The 25,114-nt window shown below is 39.6% G+C and overlaps 1 protein-coding gene across 6 annotated transcripts in view; it reads right to left on the bottom strand.

The window, feature by feature from the left end:
* Nucleotides 1-25,114, bottom strand: part of CDYL (chromodomain Y like) — a 242,352-nt gene that overhangs the window by 84,740 nt on the left and 132,498 nt on the right. Inside the window, exon 1 of one of the 6 annotated variants that reach the window (XM_058432203.1) lies at nt 24,845-24,972. The exons of the other annotated variants lie outside the window; for them this stretch is intronic. The gene's annotated coding sequence lies outside the window, so the exon portion shown is untranslated. Of the gene's footprint in view, nt 1-24,844; nt 24,973-25,114 lie in introns of those variants that run through there. 6 annotated transcript variants of the gene reach the window in all.

Raw genomic sequence — 25,114 nt, 5'->3', positions numbered from 1 at the left:
AAAAAAAAAAAAGAAACTATCAGATCAGATTTTTTTAAAAGCAACCATATGCTGTCTGCAAGAGACACATTTTAGACTCTAAGACAAAACTTGGTAAAAAGTAAAAGGATAGGAAAAAATATGACATGAAAACAATAACCATAAGAATTGACTGTATGGGTATCAAACAAGACTTTTAGCCAATAAATATTACCACAGACAAAGACAAACATTTCATAAAGGTGTCAGTATTTCAAGGAAGATGTAATAACTATGAATGTGTGTGTGTGTATGTGTGTGTGTATGTACGATCCTCAAAATACATGAAGCAAAAACTGACAGAAATGAAAGAATATACAATTCTACATTTATAGTGGGATATTTCAATATCCCACTATAAATAACTGATAGACCAAACCAGAAAATCGGTAATGATATAGAAGACTTGAACACTGTCAACCAACTCACTCTGAAATTTACAGTCCATCCAACAGTGGTCCTTCCAAGTACACTCAGAACATTTACTACAAAAGACCAGAATGTAGGCCATAAAACAGGACTCAGTAATTTTAAAAAGATTTAAGATATATAAAAAGATCCTTACCTGGACACATAATAGTCAAACTATCAAAAGCTAAAGACAAGAGAAAATTGTGTTTAATGGCCATAATGGAATTAAATTAGAAATCAACAATTTTGGAAACTCTCCAAAATTTAAAAATTAAAAAAACACACTTCTAAAAAAGAAACCATCAGTCAAAAAATAAAATATAGGGAAAATGAGAAAGTATTTAGCATTGAATAAAAATGAAAGCAACACATGAAAATTTATGAAATGTAGCCGACGTAGTGCTTAGAGAAAACTGTAGTTTTAAACACTTATGTCATAAAAGAAGTAAAAGAACCAATGATCTAATCTTTCTATTGAAGAAATGAGAAACAGAAGGGCAAATTCAGCCCAAAGCAAGCAGAAGAGAGGAAACGATAAAGATCCAAGTATAAATCAATTCAGCAGCAGCAACAATAAAACAGGAAAATACTTCAAACCAAAAAACAAGTTATGAGAAAGGTTCAACAAAATTGATAAAGTCTTCACTAGAATGACCTTCCACCCAAAAAAAGAAGTGAGATGACACAAATAACCCATATCAGAAATGAAAGAGGAGACATCACTACCTACACCTGGCAGAAAGGAAGGAAACATGATATACTCTGAATAACTCTATGTCAACAAATTAGGCAACTCAGATGGAATGCAAAAATTCCTAGGAAACTATAAGTTACCAAAACTGACTCCAGAAGAAAAGGAAATCAGCAAAATCTTTTTTACCGAAAAAAAAAAGCCCCCACAACAACCTACATAACAATATTCCTCATAAACACAGACATGAAAATCCCAAACCAAATTCAGCAACATATAAATAGGATTGTGCACCATGACCAAGCAGAGTTTATCCCAAGAATTCAGAGTTGGTTTCATATCAGAGAATCAATTAATGTAATATTCCATATTAATGGATTACAGGACAAAAACCACACAATCATCTCAATAGTTATTGACAAAGCATTTAATAAAATCCAACACCCCTTCATGACCAAAAACTCTCAACAAATTAGAAATAAAAGGGAACACTCTCAACTCGATGAGGAAATCTACAAAAACCCTACAGCTAATACATACTTAATGTGAAAGACTGAAGATGTTTCCCCTAAGATCCCAGGAATGAAGTAAGGGTGTTCATTCTCAGCAAGTCTGCAGATTCTTGGTAAAGAAAAAGACAAAATCCACATTGATTGGAAAGAAGTAAAACTGTCTTTATTCACAGATGGTATGATCCAGTATGCATGAAGAAATTAAGAAATTAAAAAAAAACTTTTGAGAACTAATAAATGAGTTTAGCAAGGCTTGGATTTAACATACTCCAGAAACAACAAACAAAACATTAGAAATGAAAAGGAGGTCATATCTACAGTTACAACAAGTATTTTAAAACAAACGAACAAAAAAAGGTATCTGTGAGAAATTATCGATGAAATACTAATGGCAAAATATTCTAATTGTTAATGCTAGGTGACTGATGATGGGTTCACAATTATTTGTTATACTTATTTGTGATAGAAATTTGAAGCTTTTCATGATAGCTTGAAAATAAAACCAAACTACAGAATCAATTTAGTTCCTTTTTTTTCTTGTCTCTGGAAATAATGGTGTAAAATTTTGAGAATCCATTCCCTTGACTGTTTGGTAGAATACATCCGTGAACTCTCTGGGCCTAGTATGGGGGTAGAGTGCAAAGTGAGAGGGTATAGATTACCAACCCATTCATTTCTTGAATGGTCTCCTACTCTTTTTTAGTCAATTTGGGTAAATTTGGTTATTTCTAGAAAACTGCTTATATTCTAAGTATTATACAGTAAGTCCTCACTGTCTTTGATAGGTTCTTGGAAACTGTGACTTTAAGCAAAATTACTTATAACACAACCATTTTTCCCCTCATCAACATTATAATAAAATGACACTGAAGAAAATCTTATTCAAGGACTTGCCATTGTCTTTTCGCTTAAAGTAGCAGTTTCCAAGAACTTATTGACGACATTAAGTGAGGACTTACTATAATATCTCATACTTGTTGGCAGGCAGTTGTTTGTAGTCTTTTAAAAATACTTGTTGTTCCTGTAGATGTGACCTTCTTTTCATTCCTAATGTTTTAATCTTCTTTCTTCTACTTGATAAACTGTCACTTTTAAAAAAATAAATAAATAACCACTTTTGCACTTGTATCCTCTCAATTGTATCCTTGTTTTGGAATTATTTTCTGTTCTTCTCTTAAACATTCTTAAAGAAAACAAAGAAAAACATCTGTTTTCCTTTAACTTTATTCATTCTTCTTTCTGATTTTTAACTTGGGTACTTGACCGACTCCAAAATTTTGACAACCACTCTTAATTCCGGTTTGTTTTCTTCGTTAGCCCACAAGTTATATTGAATTCAAATTTCCAAAATGCATAAAATTAGAAATTCAGTTTCTAATCTAATAATTGTGATCAGATAACAGTATGATATGTATTTTTTGTTGATACTAACTGCTTTCTGGCCTAGTGTGTAAAGAAATTTGAATGTCTCTTGTATTTTAAAATAATTTATCTCCTTATTAAAGGTAAGGTTCTTTATGTCCACTTAAACAAAACTGTAGCTGTTCAAATCTTCTGATCTTTGTAATTTCTGATCAATCTACTAGTTACTTACAGAGAAGTCATTCAACAACTGACACTGACTATGGATCTAAAATTATGTTGGCTTTGCCTTAACTATTTTGAAATTATGCTACCGAAGGCAAACAAGTTTAAAATCACTTTATCTTCATGGAGAACTATACATTTTATCACTGTACAATGACCACCTTCATCTTCTTTCCTCCTTAAAATTGTGTTTTACCCAATCTGATCATCTCTGATCTTTACCTGAAATTTAATCCTTTTTTAGCTATTCGGATTACAAACACATTTTATCTGTATTTATTTTGACCATTTCATTCTATACTCTTTGTTAGAAACAAATGCTTGTTACTTGGTGCTGCAAGAAAATAGCACTCGAACATAAATTTCCTTTTCTGAGCAAGGCAGTTTTTACTTCTATAAAAGGGTGCGACTCACGGATGGAGCAATGGCGAGAGCACACCTGGACAAGGGAGGGGAAGGGGTTCTTATTCCTGATGCAGGTAGCCCCTACTGCTGTGTCATTCCCCTATTGGCCAGGGTTGGACCGCACAGTCTAAGCTAATTCCAATTGGCTATTTTAAAGACAGAAGGGGTATGAGCCCGAGTGGCGGGATGAGTAGTTTGGCGGGAAGGGAGGTTACAGAACAGGTGACCCAGGATGATTCAGGTCAGAGCCGGTAACCAGGGGTGACTCAAGATGGAGCAGGTGACCAGGAGTAACTCAGGGCAGAGCAGGTGACCAGGGGTGACTCAAGATGGAACAGGTGACCAGGGGTGACTCAGGATGGAGCAGGTGATCAGGGGAACAGATGTGAACTACTGATTAGAACTGGCAGGAAAGTTGTTTACTGAAACTAGAGGCAAGGGGGCAAGGAGAACCAGAAAGTTAAACTTTAAAATGGAGAATCAAAGAATAAGAGAGCTGAACATACTGGCATACCGATTCTTTGAAGAGAAACTTGGAGTTCACTCTAACACTCTTGCTTTTTCTAAAGTCCTTTGGCCCTTCCTTCCTATAATTTGTAATTTTCAGTTGTTATCCTTACAGCTTTAGCATGTGTATTAGTTCATTTTCACGTTGCTGATAAAGACATACCCAAAACTGAGAACAAAAAGAGGTTTAATTGGATTTACAGTTCCACATGACTAGGGAGGCCTCAGAATCATGGTGGGAGGTGAAAGGCACTTCTTATGTGGTGACAGCAACAGAAAAATGAGGAAGAAGCAAAAGCAGAAACCCATGATAAACCCATCAGATCTTATGAGACTTACTCACTGTCACAAGACAGCATGAGAAAAACCGGCCCCCATGATTCAATTATCCCCTCGCCCTGGGTCCCTCCCACAACACGCTGGAATTCTGGGAGACACAATTCAAGTTGAGGTTTGGGTGGGGACACAGCCAAACCATATCGGCACGCTTATCTATTAAAATCTAAAGTTATTTCTTTCCCTCCAAAATAATAAAAGGACAGGATAAAATATTACTCCTGATCACCTACCTTCTTGTTGCTACACATTTTAGTCAATAAAATGTTCCCCAATTTTATCAAAATCAGTATTACTGTTTCATACAACTAACGTGGTTTAGATATACCTGCCATCTCCCATTTCCTTGCTCACCAATCATCTTATGCCTTTTGGAGTTCAATTTCTTTCTTTTTAAGAATATATTTTCATGATCTTTTTAGCAAGAGTCCACCAGTGGTAAAAATTTCAGGGCTTGTTTGAAAGTGTCCATTTCATTTTGTTTCTTGAATCATATTTTACATTAGTAAAGTATTCTAGGTTGGCAGTTATGTTCTCAGCTCCATCTTCATACTTCTAAGATTACTGTGGAAATCCATAGTCAGTGTCATTGCAGACCCTCAGGCGATCTCTCTTTCTCCCTCTGTGCCTTCAACATCTTCTACTTTACCTTTGAGGGTCTGTACTTTCTAATAATATATCTAGGTCTCAATTCAATTTGCTAGGGTTTTAGCGTGTTTCAATTTGAGGATCTTATCAGGGCCTCTCTCGTCTCCTGAGAAACACTAATTTTACTTAAACTGGACCTTCCCATGCTTGAGACAAGGTCTTGGGTCCCACATGAGGAAAGGGAATGGGATACAGGTTTATTCCAATGCAGGCATTAAAAACTAAGCCAATTTGAAATCAGCTTCTGCATTAAATATGTCTTAGCTTCTGCACGAAATATGTCTTACATGCTTATGAAAATTTGCAAAAGGATATTCATTTTCTTGATTAAACATGTTTGTAGAACAAAATGGCTTTCTAGGAGCAACTCTTCATAATCTCACACTCATGGGAAATACCATTTTGCAACAGGAACCAGCTGCATCAAAGCAAGGATCTCTTAGAGAAGAATGCCACCAAATGCAAATGTCAAACAATACCTAGTTAGCTGTTAATTCCTTTGGAAGGATCATTCTTTTTGAGTGTAAAGTGACCTTTTCTTAATTCCAAAGGAACAAGACATTATGTGACTCGATTTTTTCTATTTTTGCCATGAAAAGCAAGGCAAAGAAGGGGAAGAGGTAGTCTTTTTAAAAATAATTTAATTATTTCAGATTCAGGGACTACACGTACAAGTTTGTTACGATGGTATAATACATAAAGCTGGGGTTTGGGCTTCTTGTGAACCCATTACTCAAACAGTGAACACGGTAACCAACAAGTAGTTTTTTTCAACCTTTGATCCCCTCCCTCCCTCCCTCCTTTTTGGAGTCCCCAGTGTTTACCGCTCCTATCTTTACATTCATGCGTACCCACTGTTTAGTTCCCACTTATAAGTGAAAATGTGGTATTTGATTTTCTGTTTCTGCATTAATTCACCTTGGATAATGGCCTTCAGCTGCATCATGCTGCTGCAAAGAACATGATTTCATTCTTTTTTATGGGAGTATAGTATTCCATGGTGTATATGTACCACATTTTCTTTATCCAGTACACTGCTGACAGGCACTTAAGTAGACTCCATGATCTTGCTATTGTGAACAGTGCTGCAATAAACATACATGTGCAGGTGTCTTTTTGACAGAACAATTTCTTTTTCTTTAGGTAGACACCCAGTAGAGGGACTGCTGGGTCAAATGACAGTTCTAATTTTAGTTCTTTGAGAAAGGGAAGAGATATTAAAGTGGACCACCTGGAAAATTACTGCCATAGACTTTCTCTTTGAAGCTATAAATGAGGAAATAGTCTAGGAATTACAAACTAAGTATAAGCAAATTAATTAACTGTTCTAAAGTATTTTATGTGAAAACATTGTAGACTTAGCACACTAATAGCTATAGTGGGCATTTGCATTAACTTAACAGCCCCCAAAGGTAGGGAGCTTTGAGATCATTGTTTATTAGATCACGTTTACAGCTCTTTCAGAGGTTACTTTTAAGGAATACTCTTTTAATAAATATCACAATATTTATTATTTACTATGGGTTTTATGTTTATAAGGCTCATGTAAAAATTACTCTCCACAAAAGAAAGAAAGTTGTAGGGTGAGCTGTCACCAGGCAGAGCTGATGGCCACGTCATGGGCTTAAAGCCTACTTTATAGGCTTAAGCCATGGTCAGAATTAACTCATCCCACCCCCTCAAAAAAGAACAAAAATACCTCCAGTGAAACAGCAGCACTTTCCTCTCTCTCTTTCAAACAAATATTTATTTCAAAGCTAAAACCTACAGACTATGCCAGGGGATCAGAGGCGATTACAGGGAAGGAGGGGACTTGTTACTTTTCATTCTAGGGTGTTTTGTTTATTTACGTAGGATGCTAAAACAGCAACAGAACCTGGCACACACAGAGACCTGCACAGTACCCGCAAGAGCAAGATATCCAGGAGTCTGACAGTTCTTTTTGTTTCTGGTTTCTGGGGAGTGAGGGTCGGGGAGGAGGCAGGGTCCCTTTACTTCCTGTTTAGAACCAGGGCTATGAATTTATAAAATGACTACGTGATTGAATGGGGAATGTACACTTTGTGTTGGATGCTGGATTTTAAGGAGATGGTCATGGGTCTTTGTAACTTAACCAGATCCATGCACATCATAACCAAGGTGCTTTAAAGGCTTGCTGAGTGGAGAAGTCAAACTGCATAAGGACAAACAACAAGCAGGGAGTCACTCTGTACCAAGCACATGTAAAGAGACAGATATGGTACTGCATAACGGCAATAAACTGGACTCATGTGACAGCTTCCAAGGGCATCAAGAAGCACGGCTTTTAAAATCTACTCTCTTTAAGGAGCAATCCCATAAAGTTAAGATATCTTCAACATAGGAAAATATTGTGACAGCTCTACTCATGAAAACATATCCTTAGACATCTTATTAGACGTGGACTATGTCTTAGGATTCAGGTTTCCATTTCCTGTCCTACAAGTCTCTTCCCCCTACTTCTTGAGAAAAGGCAGACCATGATTTACTGGCCCTCTTGGCCCTCAAAAAACATCTGCTGCAGGGAAGTGGAGCTCAAACACGGCCAAGGATAGCATCTCCAGCTCTATGATCTGGGTGACCACAAAAGCCACTTAGGGGCAGGTGCCACTCCAACCTTCAGTAAGAAGTCCTGGGGCCACCTCCTCCCCAGCCACCAGCCTGGCCCTGAGACAACTTATGCCCACGGCTAACGACCCCATTTGCACCTTAGTGCCTTTCAGGCCTGGGTGCACATCCCAGAGAATGGTAACCTAGGCATCACTGTATACGCCATAAATACACATAACCAGAAAGGACATAGATAGGCTTCCCAAATATTTTGCTCATAGCATCACATTTTTCATTGATATTTATGTTTTAACTGTTCTATATTTTTAGATCCTCTGCATCAAATAAGTAACTGCTGTTAATGAACTTATCTCACTTTTTATACTATCTTGATTATTGGTGTGATGGTTAATACTGAATGTCAACTTGATTGGATTGAAGGATACAAAATATTAATCTTGGGTGTGTCTGGGTGGGTGTTGCCAAAAGAGATTACCATTTGAGTCAGTGGGCTGGGGAAGGCAGATCCACCCTTTATTTGGTGGGCGCAATCTAATCAGTTGCCAGTGAATATAAAGCGGCAGAAAAACGTGAAAAGGAGAGAGAGGCCTAGCCTCCCAGCCTACATCTTCCTCCATGCTGGATGTTTCCTGCCCTTGAACACTGGACTCTAAGTTCTTCAGTTTGGGGACTCAGGATGGCTCTTCTTGGCTTCTTGCTTCTCATGCAGACTGGCTATTGTGGGACCTTGTGATTGCGTAAGTTAATACTTAATAAACTCCTATATATTATTTATATATTTTATATTTATATATGATATATTAATATATTATATGTAGTATATAAATATATAATATATAATATAAATTTATATATAAATTATGTCATATATAAATATATAAATATACATTTATATAATAATATATTTATTATATAATTATATTATATGTTGTTTATTGTTATATACATAATATATTATATATTATGTATATAATATATTTTATTTATACATATTTATTTATACATAATATATGATACAAAAATATAAAATACATAATATATATGTATATAACATATACATAATATATGATATATACACGATACATAATATATATTTATACATATATATAATATATATATATATTTCCTATAAGTTCTGTCCCTCTAAGAGAACCCTAATATAATTGCTAACAAGCTCCCTAACTGGAGACTCACCTCCCACATGCTAGCACCTGCATGCTACACTATCAGGAGCTTCACCATAGTAGCTGGGAGAATGGGGAGGGAAGGAAGGAGGGAGTGAGGGGAATATGGATGGCAAGAACCGCTGGTAACAATCATAGGCATTACACGCATGTAACGAAACATTAACAATGCACAGTTCAAAAGTTTTTCTTTTGCTGGAAGTATAGACTTGTTCTTAATATCCTTATGAACTGGCAGGGCGTGGTGGCTCATGCCTGTAATCCCAGCACTTTGGGAGGCCGAGGCGGGCAGATCATGAGGTCAGGAGATCGAGACCATCCTGGCTAACACAGTGAAACCCCATCTCTACCAAAAATACAAAAAATTAGCCGGGGGTGGTGGCGGGTGCCTGCTACTCGGGAGGCTGAGGCAGGAGAATGGCATGAACCCAGGAGGCAGAGCTTGCAGTAAGCCGAGATCGCGCCACTGCACTCCAGCCTGGACCACAGAGCGAGACTCTGTCTCCAAAAAAACAAAAAAAAAAGTCCTTATGAACTGTGTTTGTGTTGACAAAAGTCATCCCACCAGTCTAGCCACGAGGCAGCCACTCAGCTGTCTGCCTGCAGTCAGGTGAGGTGTTCAGAGAAAACCAGCGCGGGCAGTGAGGAGGGATGGTGCTGGCCAACAGATGCCCTCATTCGCCAAACATGTTAGAAAGCATTCTGTAAATGGGGTATCTCAAGACAGAATTATCTCCTAAGTAAGGCAGAGTCCCTAAAACTTTAGCAAGTGTGCAGAACTGGCACTCATCAAAGTAATCTAATTACCTAAAGACAGAATCCACAGTCAAAATCCCCTTTCATGGGACAGTCAAAGGCAAGGCTGCCACCCTTAAATTGGGCTTTCCTTACAGAGGGAGCGAGTGTGGCAGCGCTCTGGAGACCACCACTGGCTCTGCCAGGGGACCGTGGCTGGGACATAACTCCATCCACTTCTTCGTTTGTGATGTAAGGGCAACCAACTCATGACTGAGAAGGTTTAAGCAAGGCACCCAGGGCAGCTGATCTACCTACACGATGGCAAGTAACCCGCAGTGACCATTACTGGAAAAAAAAAAAAAGACTACAAGTAGAACCACACCGCTCACAGACTCGAGCTCACACTAGAAGGAAAATGTCACTGTTGTAATCCAAGGATAGGTTTGTTCCACAGAACATGTCTCTGCTATGTGACTCACTGAAAATATCACAAAATAGAAAGCATGAAGGAAAGCTTAGCAAGAGAACTGCCAGCCACCAAACCAACAGTAAACTTTCACATGAAAAAGGCTTTTAAAGAAATAACAAATCAGTGAAATGTGTACAAATGATTCTAGCTCTAGGACTCCTCTAAAAGCACATGTACTCCCACAAACCCATCAGTCACGAACAAGCCCAGAATGAGCTGCAGGGCTGACATTTAACCTGGGTAACACTGGCCCAGTGTTTATGTGGCAACCACTGTTTTAAGCCCTTTACCTCTGTTAACTCATTTAATTCCTGCAAAACCCTATGAAAGATATCATTTTTGTCTTCCCCCTTTTCCAGAGAAGGAACTGGGGCACAGAGGTTAAGTCACTCTGTCAAGGGAGCAGTAACTGGAAGAGCTGGATTCAAACTCACACAGTCTAATAGTCTAATTCAAGTCTACACTCTCCACCTTCAAGCTGACAGCCTTAAATTGCAAGTCTGTACATAAATATTGCAAGATTTGCAACATATCTTTGAATTTAAAACAAAACAAAGGCGGGTCACAGGAAAAGATGGATACACATGCCAGCCAAGAGGGATTGCCCAGACAGGCTGGCCAGGGTGGCGCTCAACCCCGTGCCTCAGGCTGTGTGGCTCTGGCAGGTTCCTTAAGCTCTGTTTGCTCATCCAGGTGGCTGGACAGCTGGACAATAATAGTGCTGACCCTCAGAGGGCTGCTGTGACAAGTAGTAGAAGTGTTTGGGTGGGAAACATTTTAGTGCCTGACACCTGCCAGGACTGTATTTGTGTTCACCATTATTACATGTCAGTAAGATAATAACCTAGAAGAATAATCAAACGGTGGTTTAGTACTGAGTCTTAGATTTTTCCCTGAGTTTCCCTTCCTCTTTACTGCTTGACTTTTTCTAGGAAAATACGTGGTTTTTTAAATACAACCAAAAAAAATCTATTTAAAGCCTCACTTTGGACAAGAAGTATATTTTAAGACAAAAGGAAATGAAAGAAAGCGGATGAACAAGGCTCCTAGCTGAACTTCTTGCATTCAGAAATCAGCACAATTTTGAAGGGCAAGGAAAATAAGCGAAGGAGGCAGAGCCTTGAGCTAGTGCGATACAGAAGCTTAAGTCAATGGGACAAGTTCGGGGGGAGGGGGGTAGAAAAACCTTTAGGCTGAATGGATACAATCCAACTTGGCAAATCCATGTCTTTAAATCACTATTTCAGCAAAGAGGTGGTTTTTCTTCTAAACAGGCACAATGAGAAGTGAGTATGAGCAAAAGCTGACTTAATTTCTTTAGCAAGGGTTCAAGGAACACAGCAATCATTGGATAATTCCCTGTAAAGTTATATGGAAGACCTGGGACACGTCTTAATTCAACAGAGCTTTCTGAGAAGCACACGGCAAGAAACAATATTCTTATGTCCAATGACAGATTGTATTGAAATAGACAGAAGAGATCCATAAACAGGTAGAACTGTGAGCACAGGTCATGCCCTGGAGACCTGCCTATCAGGAGACTTTTAGAAAGCGTCCACACACACCAAACCAGCAACAAACAGTCCTCAACAATCTACCTGTTCTGAAGGGACTTCAAAGGCCTACAAAGCTACAAAGAAGACCTTAGTTTGCTAAAGGGTGAGTTACCAGAAAAAGGCAGTGTCTAGTAAGAGTCCCTTAGACTTATTTCCCAAGAATTTCAGCATATTTTGCCCCACATAGGGAGGCCCCCCCTACAGCAACATTTGCAACTGCTCTTAAACTCCATGTTTACTCTTGTGTATATAAAAACGCATTGTTTTTATGTAAAACTTTTCACCAGAAATTTGGGTAATTCTGAAATACTTTTAGGAAGGGTGTCTGAATGCGAAACTTCATTTTTTTTTAAGTTCTGGCAATGTTTGGTGGTGATGGTTGATTATCAGTGTGAATGTATTTAATACTAGTGAACTGTACACAGAAAATGGTTAAAATGGCCAACTTTGTCACATATATTTTACCAATTAAAAAACTCAATTTTTACAATGAAAAAAGCCTGTGTTTTTCTGATTGTAAAAGGCCACAAACCATAACACTGAACCACGCATGACCACTGAAAGATGGAGGAAAGCTGCCTTTCTCTTAAGCTGACTTCTCTCACCTTTGTGGACCTCCCCCGGCTGGCTGAGCAAGGAACTGCCAGGAATTCAGCCCCACATTAAAAATCATATGAAACAGACACAGACAAAAATATGCAGACTATACTTATGAGGTCAGGTTAGAGTTTGTCTTTCAAAATAGTGAGGAAATGCGCAAAAAATGCTAATTAATGATTCTATTATCTTCTTGACTTTTCCAATGAGGTGTAAAAGGCTTCACAAAGTTCCACCTGCTCCAAGCTGAGCTCCTGAAGTTCCCCCAGACCCCAAGCTACTCCATCTCAGTCTTCCCCATCAAGTTCCAGCTGGGGCCGTCCTGGGCTCTCTTCTTTCTTTCCCACCCAGGTTCAGTCTTTCCAGAATTCATGCATTTCTCTCTCTTCCCGTTGCCATCACCCAGGACCACACCACCATTGTTCTGGCCCCGACTGTCGCAACAGCGTCCTCACAGCTGTTCCCCTGCTTCTACCCTGACACCCTCAGGCTGCCTGGCACAACCAAAAGGTCCCATGGACATGTGTGGGTGGCCCCTTGTCCCCTTCCCTCCTCGCCAGACACGACTGGGCTCTGTCTCATTCAGGGACTGTGCACTTCCACGGCCTCTGCCTACAAAGTCCTGTCTGCAATTATGTATCTGGCCGACCTCTTCATTTCACTCAGGCCTTTACTCAAAGGTTGCTTTCTCAGTGACACTAACAACCCAGCGATCCAACCTAACATTTCAAACCTTATCCCAACTCTTCATACCCCACTCTCTGCTTTATTTTTTCTCCTTATCATTTATCACAGTCTGACATATTTTATGATCTCATTTGATGCCCCTCTCCTCTACTAGAAGGCTGGAACTTTTGTTTGTTTTGTTCACTGCTATACCCTGGTGTTTTTAGATATCTGTGCTGTGACCACAAAGGAGGCACATTTGCTGAGCATGTGAGATCTCTATAATCTGTATGAATGTGGGCCAGATCGTAACACTTTTAACGTGTCAGAAGTTGAATTGCAATTCTTCTTTTCTAACTGCCTGGGGTATGCATTTAGCCAGAATCAACCTTGGCAACAAATGGACAATGAGCATAAGAACTATGTCCGAGCATGAGATGCCCACTACTGAGCTTGGCCGTGACAAGGCAAGGGTTCTAAAGCCTACTCATTCTGCACGGTGAGAGCTACATTTTTCTAACTGCAGGTGGAGACCCCTTAATGTGTCATAAAATCATTTCATAAAACGAGCCAGAACAGAACAGTGTGTGTTGCCCATAGTAAGGTTAGTATTCTATGAAGCTTTTCATCTTATATGCTTACGTGTAGATTGTGATGTAAACTACATTTTCAACTGTGGGCTATGGTCAAGAAAACTTTTTGAGATAAAAGATCCACAAATAACTTTCAGCTGAATTTGTGATTCCCCTGGTTCTTCCATCAAATGGAAAAAAACTATGTGAAAAATCGTGGGTGCATGTGTGCAACTTTCTAGGTTGAGAATCTATGCCTTCTTGGCACATTCCAGAAGAGACCCTGGGCTTAAATAGGTTAAAAACTGCCGATAAAAATTAGCTGGGTGGTGGCATGCACCTGTAATCCCGGCTACTCCAGAGGATGAGGTGGGAGGGTCCCTTGAGCCCAGGAGTTCGAGGCTGCAGTGAGCTCTGATCATGACACTCTGATCATAACACTGCACTCTAGCCTGGGCGACAGAGCAAGACCTCATCTCTAAAAAAATTAAAATTTTAAACTGTTTGATGGGAGGATATTAATAGAGAAAAGGGTCAATTATCTTTCACTTTACTTCAAAGGGTTAAATACTGGGCTTTCATTGGTTCTCTTTTTAGAATCCATTGCAGATCTATTAATTTATATAAACCATCCTCCAATCTATCTATATAGTCAATCTAAAATCCTAAGAGTATTATCCAGGAAATAATTATTTCTCTCATTTTATCTTAAAGCAACCTTGTGTAGACAGACTATTTCTAGAATTCCAACACTTGATAGGGAAGCTCATATTGACCCTATTCATATATTTCATAATTACAACCGGATTGGGTTGAACTCTGACCTTAGCCCTGACTGTCAACATGAGTCTTGGCTGACAATTATCAGGGGCCTCCTTAGACTTCTTCCTTTAATCTTACGTAACTCTTTACACTTCTAAGGCAAGTGGCCAAAAGAGGACAGGTCAAACCCAAATCGGTGTGTGGTGCTTCATGTACACCCCCGGGGCGGCTGGTTTTTGTTTCGACGTCACCCTGGGGGCTGATAGACTCCTGGAACCCAGCCTTCCCTGTGCTGCCACTGATGTGTGACAACTTACCTGCTAGGTGTGTGTGCCCTCAATGGGACATGCTTCCCCCCAAGCCTTGGAACCTTGTTTCTCCTCATGTAGTGTCATGAGGTTATTTTATTCCAGGTGGCGTAGCATTTTGCCATTTGAAAACACCTGCCATGGTAGAAGACTTGGCGTCTTTATCCTCTCTCTAGACACCACTAAAAGGAACACACACACAGCTCCCAGGTGACCAAGCGCCTCCACCACTTCACCAACCAAAATGACTCACCGGGAGCCTGCAGGGTGTACACAGTCCTTTGTGCTGGGGAGAACCCTTAAGTGCAAACTTGGTGATCTGATGGGTAAATACATGACTAGTATGAAACTGCGTAACATAAACAGGCTGATGTGAACTGCGGATGCTGAGTTTCCCGCAAACTTAAAGAGGATCTGAGCCATGCTGCAAGATGGCGTCACTCAGATTACATAAGAATCTAAGTGACAATTCCAGCGAGGAGAGCCAGACACTGGTGTGCTCACACAGGTCTCGAGGGTTAACAGTGCCTTATCTGCTGACTGAAAGAACTGGCCTACGAAGATGAGTCGGGCCCAGCTTTGTCACTGCCCTGCTGGAGGAGGCCGTGTGTGCACAGTGAACTACACCCCCGGGGACATGCGTGCATACACACACTTCAAGGGGACTCACCAGGAGCAGGAGCTCACCTCTGCACAGAGAATCAGACAACACCTTCACAGAGGCCCATCTGTGCTGAATTTCGGGAAAACAGAATTTTACAGAGTGGGAGGAGGATCCCAAGAAGAAGAAACAAGGTGTGCAAAGACACAGGAGCACACGAGGCCCGCTAAGAGGTGCCTGCCATGTTGTTCTGCACACGCAGGTGTGCTGTGGCATGGCAGGAGAAGCTGGGGCAGGTGTGGGGACAGGTGTGAGGAGCTAGTGTGCCACACAAATGGCGGCGGGCTCTATCATGTACGCAAAGGTGACAGCTGCCTGGTGTTTTGTTTTGTTTTCCGTTTTAAAAGATCTTCCTGACAGGAACGTGGATATTGGGAGAAGAAAGGCAGGAGACAGGGACTCGATGCAATAATCTAAAAGAAAAACCAGCACCTAAAGCAAGACAGCAGTGAAGCTGAAAAGAGACTCAGATACTTTAAGAGCTATCCTTGGTACTAAAAATGGGAGAGGAAGGGAGGAGGAGGGGAATGAGGAGGAGGAGGAGGAGGAGGAGGAAGAGGAAGAAGTCTGCTAAAACTGACAGTGATTAGGAACACCAGTTTGGAGGTTCCGCAGTTGGAAGTCCTGGATTCAGATGCAGCCTCTGCCATCTAGCAGCTTAGCTTTGGATAAGTTATGTTACCCTTTCTTCAGCTCTCTGAACTTTGATGTCCTCTATTTTACCAGGAAAAATAAAAATACCCACCCTCACGGTTGCTATGAGAACTGAATGTGGTAATTCTTTTAAAGTACAAACCAGTACCTGACATATGTACATGCTCAGTAATGGCTACGGAATTACTGTCATCAACTACGTGGGGAAGTATAAGGTGAGCCTTGGCCACCTTACTGTGTCAAAAAGCAGGAAAAGACTAATGAGGGAGTATGGGCAGATGTCAAAAGAACAAAGGGGCCAGGCACAGTGACCCATTCCTATAGTCCCAGCACTCTGGGAGGCCCAGGAGGAGGATCACTTGAGGCCAGGAGTTCAAGACCAGCCTGGGCAACAAAGCAAGACTTCTTCTCTACAAAGAATTAAAATATTAGCTGGGCATGGTAACATGTATCTGTGGTCCTGGCTACTCAAATGACTGAGGCAGGAGGATTACTTGTACCCAGGAGCTCGAGGCTACAGTGAGCTGTGATTAAGCCACTTCACTCCAGCCTGGGTGACAGAGACGGAACCTGTCTCAAAAAAAAAAAGAAAAAAAGGACAAAGAAACCCATGAGAAAGGGTTCCCACTGGCTAAAAATTGTACAATTCAAACAAAAATAATGTATTTGAATCATCAAATAAAAATCATAAACCCACAATGATACACACACAAAAATGTTAAATCTTCACTTATAATCAGTGATTTTACACCAAATGTAAACTTGGTTTAAATCTAAAGTGGCAAAAAGGAAGAAAGGTAGGAAGGTAGGAAGGTAGGAAGGAAGGAAGGAAGGAAGGGAGGAGGGAGGGAGGGAGAGAGGGAGGGAGGGAGGAAGGAAGGAAGGATGAGGTCAGGAGTTCGAGACCAGCCTGGCCGACATGGTGAAACCCGGTCGCTACAAAGATACAAAAAGTAGCTAGGCATGGTGATGCACAACTGTAATCTCAGCTACTCCAGAGGCTGAGGGAGGAGAATGGCTTAAACCCAGGAGGCAGAGATTGCATTGAGCCGAAATCACACCATTGCACTGCAGCCTGGGTGACAGAGTGAGACTCTGTCACAAAAAAGGGGAAGGGAGGGAGGGAGGGAGGGAGGAAGGAAGGAAGGAAGGAAGGAAGGAAGGAAGGAAGGAAGACTGGCCTTGCCTTTTTAGGAGGAATCATCGTTTGCCCCAGTTGGTGACAGCTCTTCCTTGCAAAATAGTTCCACCTGGTAACCACAGAAGGAACGACAGGACTAGAAAATCTACCGATTGTAACACCCACTGAAGATTCAGCAAGGATCATCAGTAGATGCTAAACCCACGTGCTGAAACATTAACGGGAAATAGGATTTCTGCCTGGTGCCTAGATGTCACCCAACAGGTTATCTGCCAAGAGCAAAGGGGAAGCCATCGCTTTACAGAAGAGCAAGAGAGAGAGAAATAAATTACACACGCTGCCAAGAAGCAACTGGCCTGGTTACTTCAAAAAGTCACTATAAAAATAAAAAAATAAAAGTAGGGGACTGACATATAAAAGGGTGTAAAATGCTACACTGCTTTTAGTTAGTATCATTATCACCCCCACTTATTTGAATCTCAACTGGGGGCTGGTAGATTCAGCACTCCTCAGCCCTGGACCATTCCCCAAATTTGACTGTTCAGTTTCTCAGGTTTAAACATGAAGAATGACAGCCATGTGCATCTTCTAACATGAGGCTGACAAAGCCTGAATGAATACGTGCACAACCACGATCAGGGACTGTTGCGTTAAGACTTTTTACCAAGGGGCTGGCGGATGCAGTGTGTCTGCGAATGCAGTGAAGAATTAAACGGTGGTTCCTTTCCAGCCAGGTCCTCGTGCCCACCTGAAAATCCCCTCACAAACGGCTGAGTAAGTCGTCTGTTTCTACTCATGAAAGATCTTTAAACAGAGAGAGCCCCCAGACTCCACCTTCCTACACCCACAAGAGAGGAGCTGTTCCAGATGTCGCCTGCCACAATGAAGACCTCAAAAGCTCACCCCTAACCTATAGGGAAAGTTAGACATTTCCCAGCCCAAAAGCTCTCCAACATGGTGAAGCACTTATGATTCCTTTATGACAATCCTTCAGCTCTGTATGATAGATACTAATAATAAAGTACCTAGTATATCTACATGCCAGGCACTAGGTTATGTCTTTATCATCAATTAACTCATTTGATTCTCACCACCCTGCTGTTATGTCCATTTTACAAATGGGAAAACTAAAGGTAACTTTGGCCCAGGTTACAGAACTAGCACAGAGCTCAAAGTTGGAAGACCCAGATTACTACTTTCTACTAAATAAGATGTCCATGTCCTCTGGCTCTGAAAGGGAACGTGTAGGCCAATCTGTAATAACTATGCCCACCCACGTAAGCTCCCAAATCTTTAGGGCAGTATGATTAAATCACAAATCCTAGTCAGTCGAGAGCCACAGACCCTAGTGCTCAGTTTTAATCAGTCATTGCCATGTGCCTCGGTGCCATTATATTTCCCCTGGTAATCAAAAACTTTTAAAAAATGAGTAGTACTCCTGGATTTTTTGCTTATTAGTTAAGAACTCTGTACTGGCTAATGCAAATTATACATTTTTTCAAATAATTTTTTAACACTTGAAAATTTTTGTGAAGTATCCAAATTATATGGATCTCTCCATTCTACTGTCCCAAATGGAGAAAGATTTACCTTATTCACCAGTCAGCATTTCATTAACTCAGATAAATTCTAGCACATGGCTTTCACGATCTAACTATATGCTTTCAATTATCAAATGGCATATTTCATTTCTACTTATTGATCCACACTGTTATCACAAAATGTATTACATCCAAAGTTCTCCTGAACCATTATAAATTTTAGGGCTATACAGTAGCATTCTTACAAGGAAAAGAACTCTATGAATACTTTTAAAATTAAGAAACTTATAGAATAAACAAAATTACTAGTTTAAATAGCCCCAAGAGTAAGTAATAGGAAAATAAAACCACTGTGAGTTCCCTACCACAAGCTCTATCAAAATTATAAACTTTTTTGCTAAAACATCGACTTTTCTAGTTAATTGACAAAAGTCACCAAACTGGACATTTAAAGATAAAATGCACGGCAACAGTGAAAGGTATAAGACACTACATCTCTTTAGTCATAGCTCAACCAGAATGAGAACAGAGTTTTGTGTATCTAAAATCTAGCTATATCCCTCACGCCTAGCAGACACTCAACAAGTATTTGCTGAATTAATCAGAGAATGAATTGTGACACTGGCAATTAGTACAAAGCATTACTATGAAGATTCGATAAGCAAATACAGTTATCTTATGTGCAATTATAAGGCCCTTGTTGCTACTACTACTATTCCTCTTACCCACAAAATTCTTATGAAGTAGGTTGAATATGTATTTTTTTTGCCAATCCAGTCATGAGAAAACAGGTTCCAGAGTTAAATGAAGTCACCCAGCTAATCCACTCTAGTTACTGGTAGGGCTGGAACTGCCCCCCTCCCTCCCCACCCTTTCCCCCCAATTCTATCCCCTTCCCTGCCTCCCGTTTTCTCCTGAGCACATCACACCATCCCACCATCAAACACACTGCGTTTTATTTCTGTGTTTGTGGTCTACATGGGAGCTTCATGAAGGCAGAAGTTCATTAGTATTGTTTCCTGCTATGTCCCTTGAACTCTGAAGTGCCTGGCACTTAACAGGTGCAAAATAAGTAAGAATTTTCTAACATGCTTAAATTTGGAAGGAAGAGACTTTTTTTTTTCCTGGCATGACCAGTTTGGGGGACACTTCATCTTAAAAATAAAAAATAAACTGAATGGACAATATTCTTTGAACAGTAAACTTTTTGTGCAAAGCAGTGGAGAAAGTAAGAGCACTTATTTAACACTTCCCCCCAAATAACTTAGCAACATAACATACAAAAGACTTCAGATTGTTAATCTTTAAAAAGAACGTACCACACGAATTATCATGCTGCTCAGCAGTGACCTGAGTGTCTGCAGGCTCCTGTTTATAATTCTGTTAACCTCAAAAAGCACTTGCACTTCTCAGATAATCATTAAGGTATGTTTTCATAAAGACTCATTTTGCCAAAAGTCAGTACTAACTGTTTTCATAATCGGCTTTTCATTCCACATTTTTAACAGGCTCCAACGCCATTATGAAACCCCCTTCAAGATGTTTTTCCTCATCCCAGTTTGCCTAAAATGTTGCTTTATACATGCTGGTTTTAAGAAACACTCATTCCTGCCTTTAGGAATTTAAAGGAGAAACGATGGACTAAGGCAAAGAAGTTTCATCTAGATGTTCCTAAATAATCAGAATACTCTTAAGACAGACCACTCTTCTAAGCTAAATATGATTAAACCTAAAATTTGATCAAGAAAAAAGTATCGGCTCTACAAGAACAGGTGAATGACAACTAGGGCCTAATATATTACATTACTTATCTTTTTAATCTTTGCTGTTATGCAAAGAAGAATGTTTAGAAAAATGACTCAAGTATTATTAAAAAAGTAAACAAGATAAGCTTCAACTATCCTATAAATACAATGACCTTCTGCCCTCGTCTCTATCACCTTCACTAAGAAAGGCCAAACTGGCCAGCAGGTGTCCCACCAGGCTTCACAGAGAAGCCTCCAGCCAACCGAATGCAACTGCGTCTTCTATACAATTGAGGCCCACGACCCTCAATCCTTAGCATGTCCTAAAAACCAAATAAAGACTCAGACGCAAGCCATCGGGCAGCTATAAATAGCCACACAACTAAAAATACACTGTGCTAATACTCCCTAGGAAGAATTCCTCCCCTGACCAAAATATTTGCCTTTTCATTGAATTGAACGTTCAGATCAGCTGTGATGCAGTGCAGACTCTCTCCTGTCTCGAAGACCTTCATTGTTGTTTTTCTACATAAGAAGCTGTGCACTGTTCTCACGTACCTGGTCATTGATGCATTTGTCAAAAGAACATTTTCAACACTGTAATAGGAGGCATACATCTGGCTTAAGGTACCAGCAATTGTTTCTAAATTGATTATCTAGGAAAGGATATCATAGGTAATTCTGACAACTTTTTAAAAGTCTTTACGAAACTCTCCAATTTCTATAAAAGTTTGCCATTGGAAAAAAAGCACCAAGAATCAATCTGCCATACTGGAGTTATGTTACCATGAGTTCACTCATTCAGCAAATATTGTCAGACACTACTATTTATCAGACACTGTTCGAGAGCTTGCCTATACAATAAAGCACCCCCCTCCCAAAAATAAAGCCTTACATTGCTCACATTTTTCTAATTTCATTGAATCATATGTAACTATGGTTAAAGTTTATTAAACTTCAATATCTATAAGCAAAAGCATAAGCCAGTAGTATTTTCCCATTTCCACACTGGTCACTAACCAGTTGCCAGCAGTTCTTAATTTCAATTATGGGACATGTGAAAACAAGGGCAAAAACCCTCAGGAAAGCTTTCGCAGATCTTTTTTCTAACCAACCTTATGGCAATCCCAACCTGCAGAATCAACTACAGAACTCCTGACAATTGTTCCTGACTCTATATTCCCAAAGTGCAGGAGGCTTCCAGCACCTTTCAGCTTTCGCTTGTTGAGCCCTACCCTGGCTGTAGGGAGACACAGTTGTTAGTTTAATTCAAAATGCAGCAGAAGTTGTAAATGTTTAGGAGGCATTTTTGCCCATTCTAAAGCTCAATTTTTAAGGTATGAAACTTAAAATTATCACACTGATTGAACCTGGAGAAAACTAAAGTTTTAAAGACAGAACTTGATACATACAATGAAGTGATTACACAAATCCTACTTTAATTCACTGAACTTTCAGTTCATGACAAGAGAAACAATGGAAAGATTGTTAACTTGAATCTTATACCATCACTCAACAGTAACCAGAAGTTTCAGGCATCAGGTTAAGAATACAGATATCTGAGACCTAGACCCTGCTATCACACAAGATGCTCAGCTAGACAGAAATGGAATCAAAGAGCAATAAATTCAATTTCAACAGAAAGATGTACAACAGCAGCTCCTTAGCTGCTGAAAAAACATGGGGAAAAAGACAGGTCCACTAAACAGGACATTGCGGACCTACAACAGCTGGGTGGACCATGAGACAGTGACGGGTGGGGGCGGCAAGTGACAAAGTAATGAGAGGGACAGAGACCCAACTTTGATGCACCAGGGCTTTCCCAAGACTTACTGAATACCAATCTCTAGGAGGGAACCAGAAATTTGCAACTACCCTCACACACTGATGATTTTGGTGCACGCAATAGTCAGAGGGCCATTAGTGGCATTCCTGGGTGGTCCATGCTGGGTTTTAAACAGCAGATAAGACATGACTGTAACTGGGTCTCATTAGTTCACACAGCAGGGCTGTGTAAATGTAGTGTGCAGAATAAGAATGGGGAGATCACAGATCTAAGTGGATCTGAGACTACTGCAGAAACCTAATAGGGGGCTACTTTGCTGACCAAAATGGGACAAGAGTAGAACTATCCAAATTACAGAAAAAAAGTTTAATTTTATGGATTTAAATAGGACAACCATACGTCTTGGTTTGCCTAAAACAGTCTTGGCTTACAACTGCTGTCTCAATGTCCAATCTGGTTTTGTCTTTGTATTTTTCATTTTTAATTAAATATTATGATTCATTATTGCATTAAAACAAGTCCGTTTGAGTTTAATAAATAACTTTGTTTTTGTATGTCTTGCTTCTGTCACCATCTCATCTAGTAGCATGCAAGACACACATACAGTGAACAGAGTTCACACTTCAATGTGTTGTTAACTCTGAAAGTCAACCAGGAACAAATCACCTATCTTCTGGGCCCTTTCCAGGTCCAAGGTAACTAACAGCTCTCTCTCCAGCACTCTGACGGAAGAAAGCATGCTGGCATCACATGGGAAGCAATTACATAGAATATTAGTCTGACAGCTCGTATTATAATGATTTTGTCATGTACAGTGTAAATCCACAACTATTTTATTGTTTTGATTGTTTGTATTTACAAGCCATTCTAGGAGCAATGAACTAAAAAATAAAAATGCAGATTTAATAAGTACTACATTTCCGTTTCTCAAGAAAGTTAATAGTAAATAGTAATTTGCACATGTCTCCACATTTGCCATGCACCCTGTGGGGTTGGGGTGCTATGAAAACCAGATGGGCACATGAAAACCAGATGACATCTGAAAAAATATCCACACCCACCTTTTTTTTTTTTTTTTTTTTTAAGAAGGCAGTACCCAAAGACAACTAATTCTTAGGTGCAATCACTGAATTTGCATTTATAAAATTGTAGTATTCACATTTCTTTCTAAAGCATGACTGTTCATTTAGATCAAATGACAGTTCTAACATAATTAAGCCAATTTTTCCCCTTAATGTTCTTCTGAACATTAAAAAGATACATAATAGCAGTTAAATATTGGTTCCTTTAGCTTGGAAGAACTTTACAGGCAATTAGATCGTGCCAGTTTTCAAATAGGAGATCAGTTCCATTCGTAGTTCTATTTTTTTCATCCAACTCGTGGAACAAGGGTCAACAAACTGGTCTGCAGGCCAAATCCACCCTGCTACCTGTTTCGGCATGGCCTGCAAGGTGAGAATGGTTTTTACATTTTCAGTGGTTGGAAAAAGATCAAAAGTTGAATGCTTTGTGATATATGAAAAGTATATAAAATTCACATTTCAGTCTCCATAAATAAAGTTGTATTGGTATATAGCCACACTCATTTGTTTGCATACTGTCTATAGCTACTTTAAGGCTACCAAGGCAGAAGTGAGTTGCAATAGATAGCTGTGGCCCAGAAAACGTAAAATATTTATTGTCTGACCCCTTATAGAAAAGGTTTGCTGAACCCTGCCTTAAAAGGTTAAACACTACTATTAATAATATCGTAAAAGCTCAATGAGGAACACTATTTGTTATTCTGATTTTAATACAAATACAGGGTTTCATATACACAATAATGAAAAACAAATTAAACTAAAGTTAAGAATACTTCATCATGGCAGTATCCATTCTCTTTGGCACTCAAATCATTTAGCCTTCAAAAAACTACTTTGAAAACCAATCCAGGCATCGCAAAATGACTTGGAACCTTTTTTTTGTTTTGTTTTGGTGAGACCTCTAAGATTGGGTTACTTTTTGTTCAAAATCAGCTGGAAATTTTGATTGAAACTTTCAACAAACAGAACTGTTTTTTGAAAAGTCAGCTTTTGAACCTTTTGGCAAACTGCAATTGTTGAAATCAAAGTTTGCAAGTAAGCATACAGTGAAATTAACCTCTAAAAAAATCAAGTGACAGACAAAAATGGAATATATAGAGCAATGTACAATAATTTTGAAATTCAGTAAGTGCACTTTGGAATATCTCAAATTGTAGAAAGAATAATTTCATGGCGCTTCTATTTTTAATTGGATAAAAACAACATTTTACAGCATCTAAATTTAGCAAAAGATTCGAAAGAACTAAAAAGGCAATTTATTTGACAACTTTTTTGTCTTGCAAAATTATTTGTTCAAAATAGGTATTGTAAATAGAGGTTTAGAAAGACGGTTCTTATGAAAATATTTGAGCTATAATACTTCACATCTCGTTAAAAAAACAACAAAATATCCTTCTTTTAGCACTAGTTGCTCTGAACTCATAAGCTACCTTGGCACAAATAAACATTTTCAATAAAATGATGGCTTACAGAAGAATAAAATCCAAATGTCAACAATCTCAAATGTACTAACTGAAAATGCAACTTTTAAGAAGTATGTACTTTTATGAGAATCTCAGAAACAAATCCATGTTGGGGGAAAAATATTCTTGAGAGTCACAAGGAAAATGGCAGACAGGAAGGCAAGGCTAACTTGCAGCTCCCACTCGGACGGACAGAGCAGCGTGTGGGGACTCACCTCCTGAACTTTTGCTCCAAGAACTACTGCAGGAACCTACCAGGAAAGCCAAGAGAAATCCATAAACCCTCTGAAGGAAGCGGATTGCTGCAGAAGGCCCCAGGGGACAGCTGAAAAACTCCAAAGACAAAGGACATAATCTCTTGGGAACTCTAGGGCCCCCCACACCACCTGATCCTCCCTATACTACCACAGCTGATGCTCTCTTGACAGCGCCACCTACTGGCTGGAGGCCAACAGAACAAAACTACAATTTTTTTTTTTTTTTTT

The sequence above is a fragment of the Hylobates moloch genome, unplaced genomic scaffold (genome assembly GCF_009828535.3).
Source record: "Hylobates moloch isolate HMO894 unplaced genomic scaffold, HMol_V3 SCAFFOLD_20, whole genome shotgun sequence".
In the NCBI taxonomy this organism is placed as follows: Eukaryota; Metazoa; Chordata; class Mammalia; order Primates; family Hylobatidae; genus Hylobates; species Hylobates moloch.
This window is presented reverse-complemented; position numbering and strand designations above follow the sequence as displayed.